Below are 8,588 nucleotides of genomic sequence, written 5' to 3' on the forward strand. Positions count from 1 at the left end.
TCCCCGGGGTGTTTGATGGATGAATAAGAAGTTGTGGGTTCACACCTGATACGGTTAGCTCGCGCCTATTTCTTCTGGTGGCGTTTGATCGATGCCCCAGACAAGGGAATGGAGTATCATGATCCGTTCTGATTTGTGCTTCGCACTTGGTTCGATACCTCGTTGCTCGGAGGTTGAGAGAGCTTTCAGCCCTTTAATGACAGCTTCAGTTGTGCCCTTCTTGGCAAGTATGCTGGCGATGGGGGAAAGACAGGGAGCCTGACTCAACCGTGCCCATAGTTCATCATTTTGACCATTTTTTGTTTTGGTTTCTACGAAAACAATTTTGACCAATATGAGAGTTAGATTAACATACTTGTGCAATTTTTTATTTGAAAATCATGCAAGTCAGGCTATGAGCACTGAAAATTTTCCTTTTTTGAGTCCAAGAAAATGGTTCAGTTTTGGAAAATGAAATAATTTTCGAGAAAATGGTCAACCTTAGTAAAAAATTCTCAAAAACTATTTTTGCAAGCGGTCACTGCTCAACGAGCGCAGAACTTACTCTCGAGATGTACAACCTCAGATCGGAAGGAAAACTGCCCCTTTTTTGAAGGACACTGCATGGCAACGGAAAGTTGCCCCTTGTTTGAATGGCACCACAGCGCTTTGAATGGCAACGAAAAGTTGCCCCTTATCTGAATGGCACCGCAACGCTTTGAATGGCAACGGAAAGTTGCCCCTGGTTTGAATGGCGACTCATGGCAACGGAAAGCTGCCCCTTGTCTGGATGACGCCGCAGCATATTGTAAACAGTCCTCCTTAGTGATGATCACAACCGAACTCTCGAATACAGAGAAGACGAAGATGGTCAAAACCAATATATGGACACAGTCGCTTTGAAAGCGTTGGGGGCTGGACTTCAGGATGAAGCTGCCTACGTATCCCAAACATGGGAATCAAGGATGATTAAAACCATTATATGGACTCAGTCACTATGAAAGCATTGGGGGCTGGACTTCAGGATGAAGTTGCCTACGTATCCCAAACATGGGAATCAAAGATGATTAAAACCATTATATGGACTCGGTCGCTATGAAAGCGTTGGGGGCTGGACTTCAGGATGAAGTTGCCTACGTATCCCAAATATGGGAATCAAGCCTTACGTAGTTCCGGTTAAGGTACATTCGTGTATTAACCCTCACTTTTTTATGCTCTAACTTTTGCCAAGGACGCCCTTTGCGGGTTTTCAACCTTGCGAGCTTTATTCTTCTTTTCTTTTCCATTCTTTTGTATTTTCTTTTCCTTTTTCATCTTTTCTTTTCATTTTTTCTTTTCCTTTTTCATCTTTTCTTTTCATTTTTTTTCCTTTTCCTTTCTCATTTTTTTTGCATCTTTTTTGTATTTTTCTCTCGCTCTAACTTTTGCCTGGGTCGTCCTTTCGGGTTTTCGGCCCAGCGAGCCTCTCAAAGGGTAAAAGTGTAACAAGTCCATACAAAATGGTTTTAGGATTTCGAAGCCATCCGTATCCGCGAGGGTGGCTGTTGTTTTGACTTGCAGAAGGATCCATCTTCGGCTCTTCGAGCACATCGGACACTTTTTGACCCTAGTTCGAGGGGCATTTCTGTTCTAGCTTTGCGAGCTTCTTCTGATGAGGTCTGATCTTCTTGATCTGACTTTCTTGGCCTCTTGTTCGAGGGCTGCTTCAAATTTGGCCATGCAGGCCTCATGTTGTAGTTGACCGTTGAACATTTTGAACTAAGGTCCAAGGTTTGAAAGTAAGGGCTCAAGTCTTGAGGTTGAGAGCAATCCTAAGCTGCACAACCTCAAGAGCGATTCCACAGAGGTCTTCGTAGGACTGCGCAAAACATTTTGTTTTTGAATTTTTTTTTTTTAAAGAAAGCGACAAATTGCTCGCGCTGAAGATAGTGCAGAACCAATCGGGATGAAGCCAGGGTCCTTCTCAGTGCGCACGTTAACAAACATGATTTCATTCATTAAGGGCTTATCATGCCTCTCTTTCTCTCAATTTGATCTAGTTTTTACAAAACCCAAGGAATTCCTTCATCTTCATTTTCATCACCACAGTGTTCAAAACGTTTTGAAAAAACTTAGGTCAATGCAATGAGTTTGGGGTACAGAAGAGTGAGTGAGATGCTCTGCCGTTTCATTCAAATGCTCTGGCACAACTAGCTCAAAGTAGCGATAAACACGAGAACATGATAGCCGCAGCTGTTTCATTCAAGATTTCCTGGTTGCAACTGGCTCCACAGCAGAGACAAACTCAAAAGAAAGCAAAAGGATAATTACAAGGCAACAACCCCGGAATCACCTGACATTCTATACAATGGCATCGACTCGACATAACAAGACAGACCCTTTAAGTAAAAAGACTGACTTAAGACAATGAGACAGACCCAAAACAAAACAAAGAACTAACTCGACATCCAAGCCAGAAATTACAAAACTGCATTCACAAACGCTTCTGAGAGTGCGTGCCAAAAGCCATATCTGAAGTACGCCGGGCGCCGCCCGCAGCTGGTCCAACCCCTGATCACATACTTGCAGTATCCTCGCAGTCCAACAACTCAGTGGTGACAGACTTTGCTGAGGTAGGTGGGAGGATGACCTCATTGTCGATCAAATCTTGCACTTCATGGCGAAGGCGGAAACAACTGTCGGTGCTGTGACCGATTTGCTGGTGGTACGCGCAGTACAGGGCAGCATCATGTGTGAGAGGAAGATTCTTCGGTAGAGGTCGAGGCTCGAGGGGTTTAAGATGCCCATTTTTAGCCAGAATTTGAAATGCCCTGGACAAAGGCATGTAGAGGACGTGAAAGACTCTGTGCCCTCGAGGCAGATACTTCGAAGTCTGAGGGTTCTTACTAGACGTACTAGCGAAAGGGTCGGCAGGCACTGCCTTGGCTTTCTGATCTTTTCCTGGTACAGGGTTGGGAGCAGAAGGGACTGTTCTGGCATGACGGGGCCTATCCCGATTTTTCGCCTGGCTTGAACTACCCTCGGCTGGAGTGGGGAAAGCATCATATATAGGTTTAGTCATGACTGCAAATACTTGCTGCTTATTCATCCCCCCGGCTTTCAAAGCCTCGACTGCCCACAACAGTTGTCCAATAGGATCAGCATATGTTCCCACTTTGTTCTTACCTCTAGCCTCAGCCTGATCGAGGGTTTGGGTTACTACATCAGAGCGAAACCCGATTATTGTTGACACGTCATTGCTGCAGCTGGAGGCAACCTCTGGTTGGCTGAGCTCGATCACAATCCGCCCTAGTAGCGGGGGCTCCTGTGGTACAAAATTCCCGACATATGATGTGGCTGGTGGCGAAGCCGACATTCCGTAGGCGAGATCAGCCACAGGATACGGTACATCAACATTGGTCTCATCTTGCAAGATGATCCCTTGGTCTAATGCGGCTGCCATAACCACAATTTCCTCTGAACTTTGGGTCATCATAAGTCCACTGAACTGAACGGTGACTAACAGAGCAGATATCTGTCTTGCCTCAGCGAAGGAGAACACTGGTTATTCTGTACTAAATCTCTGAACCTAAATCTCTGAACTGAAAGGGAAAACAAGCAGCATTTCAACCCAAACGGAACAGACACAGACGTAGTTGAATAACTGTACTCTATTACTGATCACTGTTCCACAAAATCACTGTCCCAAAGACTGAATCTGATACCCGCAGATATAACCGATTCCCCAAAACACTGATATTGATGCCCTCAGGCCTGGTACTCAAACTTGCAAACTGATATGCACATTCCCTGTAGAGATACACTCTAAAAGCACATAGCAAGTAAATGAGAACCAAAACACCCCTATACTGGGGTAGGGTTTCCCTGTCCTATTTTATCAGGAGCTAGGGTTTCTCTACGCACGCAGCGGTTTCAAACAACCTATAATCGGGTAAGCAACCTGTCTTAGTTTGGAATGGTCACTATGGGTTCCAAATATGCACTAGGTCGAATGGTCAAAAAAAAGGGTGCCCCGGTAAAACTGGGGTTTGTGTTCCCATACTGGCAGAGCCCGCAACCGGTCAGCCTTATGGCACGCTTCTCAAAACGAGCCTCTGGCAAACCGCTCAAGAATAGCAGATGGCCAACACGGTGTTCTATGCGCACCAATGCACATGCAATGCAAAGAAACACATAAGTGTAGTCAAAACAAGATATCATGAGTTCGAGTCAAGTTCTCTAAACTCCCCAGCAGAGTCGCCAGAAACTGTAGACGCGCCCTTGGGCCTCATGCTACAGTTCGGACTCGATTTGTGTCGGTTCTTAATCTGATCTCACAATGTGCAATGTGAGATTGATAAATCACCAAAGAGTCCAAATCCGGTAAATCGTTTCGGAAAACAAATTTTTGTAAAGAAGTGCCAAACATGGACTGCTTTGCCAGATACAGAGTCGCCACCTAAATATTTTTTATGGGGGAATTTTGGAAACCCTGACTCGTTTGCCTAAAGCCACGTGTCTGTCATCACCAAAGTTGCCTCGACTCGAGAACTTGGGTACGATCGGGGAAGGTCAGCTATGAGCACCCCCTCTCGCCCGATCCGAAGATCGGCCTCTACTAACCATGATATCTAATTTTGAAAACGTTATGCATTCTTATTCTGGTTAATTAGCCTAGAATTACTATGTGATGCGCGCAGCAAAACTAGTATAGACTAGATCGCCTAATTTGGGACAAAGCATTGCATATCCGTTTGTTTGGAAAATGGTTTGAAATTTGCTACTCACGAGTAGGCTAAAACACGGATTTCAATGAGTTGTTCCAACTCAAGAAATCCAACCTTCTCCCACAGGCATTCAGGCAGTAATATCACATAAGTATATAGCCGCATGGTAAGCATGCTGTCATGTTAACATTCACACTCATGCGAGATGCTAAAGCATAAATACTTACATCGTACTCCGTGCCAACACAATGAACTAGTTAGTAATCATGCATGATCCTAGTTCATGTTAAAATGGCTAATGCATCGCATACAGAATGTCACTAGAATAGGCTCGGCTAATCTATGGATGGCTTGTGAAGTGCGACAGATGGCATGTATTCAAGTTAGATTTGAAATACTTATGTAATTAGCATGACGCGCCGAGCTCGGTGCATGCAATACTGAAGAATGATGCACGCATGCATAGCATAAGGTATGCTAAAGAAAATATGCCTTAATACTAACCATCAAAAGCAGGTAAGTAAAAGAGAGAAAGAAGTGAGGATTGGAAGACATGCACACACGCACCCACACTTATTACAAATTCACCCTCGCTCGGAGGGACCAAAAGAATATACAAATTAATTAACCTACAAGCTAATTAAATACTACAGACAATTAACTAGTTAAGCAAATTAACTAAGCTAATTAAGTAGTAAGAATCAGCCTCGGGAAGAGGGTCCAATGCATGGGCGCTCGGTTTCGCTCGGAAATCCGCCGCCATGCACAAGTTGCCTCTGTTTTCCCTGCTCTGCTCCTCTAAAAATGGCACAATTCCCAAGGAACACTCTCTGGACATTATGGAACACCACCGGCCAAGGGGAATGGTCATCGGCCATGGCAGGGTGGTCATCGACCATCTATGGAGCTATCGGCCATCCATAAATAGTCGATCGGCACATGGTGTAGTCGACCGGCCAAAGCTTCCTGCAGAACCTGTTTTGACAACAACAGAGGACAAAACATGGCATGGCAATGCATTCCAAGAAAATGTGTGCACTAACACACCCCATATCATGTTTGTGACTCAAAGGGGCATGGTACTCGATTCTCGGACTACCAATCGCGCATTTCAATGCGTGATGGCCCAAGGAACCAAGTTGTGCATTTTCAATGTAGAATGAAATGCACATAAACAAACAATGTGCTCAACCTCTATCGTGCTCAATTCAAGAGGCAAAGCATGCATGCCAACGCAATGCAACCTAGGCACGTGAGCTAGTATGCAACATGAGCATGCAAATGAACATGCAAGGATGCAACTAACAAGCATGCAAAGTGTAATGTCAACAAGCATGGAACAAGGCCAAATATGCAACAACGCATAAGGAAAGCATGCAACATATGCAAATGATGGTCTTAAACTAATTTAGGCAGCCTTCAAACAAGCCCAAAACATTGGCCAAAAGCTATGAGGATGGGGCCAAATGCACATACAAGCATGCATGCAAATGGACCAACACTTAAGCATCAAAGAGACAACTTTTAAGCACACTTAAAAGAAGATAAACATGGACACATAGCATGCATAGAAAGCTCTGAAAATCATGTTATAAAGGTGCCAAACCAAGTAAACGAGACAAGCTAAACATGCAACAATGGTCCAAGATTCAAGGAAAACCTAAGAGGGCTTAAACCATGGTTAAGTCAAACAAGTCTCACAAGGCTAAAAGGACTTGAAACAGGTCCAAGGCAGACTTAAACAAAGCTAAGGACACACCTAGATGGTATCTAAGTGGTCTAAACATGAAAGCATACAAAAGAGGCCACACATGGAGCATAAGATGACAACCTTGTAAAGCATTAAAGGGACATCAAATGCAAGTATACAAGCATACCATGAGGACTGAAATGATGCTATAAGTAGTGTCAAACCACTGAAATGATGCAAGGATGGCATGCTAGAGGGGTCACTGCTCAAGGCATACAAGAGAGTTTGCACGGTAGCTATACAAAGCAAAGCATGGATGACTCAAATGACCAAAAATAGTCCCGTAGCATACTAAAACAAGCATAAAAGCTTCACAAAGCTAGGCCGAAATCATGCTAGAACAAGGGTTAAAACCTAAAGCATGTTAAGGCAAAAATATGGCATTACAAGACATGTATGCAAGGCAAGCATGGCATGTCTAAACCAAGCAAAAACAGAGGTAATACATGGCAATATAAGCACAAAAACAGCTAAGGCATGGCCATCATACACTTAAACAAGATGCTCACACATGAGGCAAAAATAGTCCTTTTCAAGGACAACAAGGAGGGGGGGTGGCCCTCTCCTTCTTAGGACCTTAAGGTACCATCCTCACCACTGAAATCTCTCAAGATTTCAGTGGTGAGGAGGCCCAAACAAAGTGGTCCCAGAGCTCACCAAAAAGCACAAAAATAGGGCCAAACATGGCCTAAGATGGGTCAAACACCCCCAAACGACAAAGCAACCTTAAACAACTATGTTAAGCACTCAAAATCAAGACTTTTATTAGTTATATACAAAGTCTAAAAATAGTTGCAAGATTGATTAAAAAGCTATGCAAAAATGGAAAATAAAGGATGAAGTTCTTACCCTTGATGACCCTCTTCACAAATAATGTTCCAGTTGGTTCTTCAAGCTTGAATCCACTCAAGAACACCAAGAACAGCTCTCTGACCCCTCAGAAACCAAGAGAAGGTGTAACTCTATGTGTTTGTGTGCAATAGTAAGACTAAAACACCTTAAGGCAAAAGAGAGAGATATAGAGATAGAATAGCTACAACTATGAACTAACCCTAACTCAGAGCTCCCTCTGTATTTTTTTTTGTGTGTAACCCTAATGGAGGGAGAAGAGGCTCCCTCTTATAGAGCTCACTCTTGCAAAGCTTTTCAAGTAAGCTAGTTAAGAGGGAGATCCCTCCATACATGTGTATGGAGGGGGGCAAAGTGGGTGCCAGCTATCACAGCTGGCACAAAATATCTGCTAAAAGCAGATGCACAGTGGTCGGCCAGCCAAAAATGTAATTTGACCGAAATAGATGGCTGACCGACCATCCAGAGTGCCGACCGACCAAATATTTGGCCGATGGCGACAAAACCCAGCCGGTGGCCTCAAGCCATGGCCGGTGATGTGTGGGAATGGCCAACAAGCCATTCCCTACCCCTCAAAGGAAAAACACAAGTGTTTGGTGTAAAACCAAACACAAAACAGTCGAGTCGAGAGATCCTGAGGCAGGGCGCATGGCCGAGACCTCCGGGAACTCAAGACGAACACAAACCTGGATGATCACCGAGTGTTCAAACGGTGACGTCCAAGTCTTGAGGACGGTCAAAAATGGGGTGTCTACACCCATAAAATTACGAAAAGAAGAATTAATTTGTGGATATAATTCTGGAACATTTAAACCAAATGAACAGAAATATATTATTTATGAAAAAGAATTACTTGTAATAAAATTGGCAATAAAAAGCTTTCATATTTATTTAGCCCCAGAAAATTTAATTGTACGCACTGATAATAAGGCAGTAAGAGATTTCTTGATCAATAAAAAACCTATTGAGCAAGGAAGAAGATTAGTCTGGTATAATAAAATTTCTGAATATACTTTTGAAGTAGAACATCTTAAAGGTACTAACAATTTTCTTGCAGATTTTCTTAGCAGAAATTGTTTCAGAAAATTAAATTGCTAAACAAGTAAATTTAATTTTTGCAGAAGACCTCTAGACCAAGAGGAAACAATGGATAAGGGTTAGCAACCCGCTCAAGGAGATTGGGTGAAAATTGCTAAAAAACCAATCCCTAGAGAAGAAAAAATTTATGTTGTTTTTGCAGGAAGACAACCTGGAATTTACACAGAATGGAATGATTGCAAAACAAAAGTTTGTGGATACTCAGG

This window comes from Camellia sinensis, chromosome 11, assembly GCF_055761805.1.
Source record: "Camellia sinensis isolate YWXY chromosome 11, ASM5576180v1, whole genome shotgun sequence".
Taxonomy (NCBI): domain Eukaryota; kingdom Viridiplantae; phylum Streptophyta; class Magnoliopsida; order Ericales; family Theaceae; genus Camellia; species Camellia sinensis.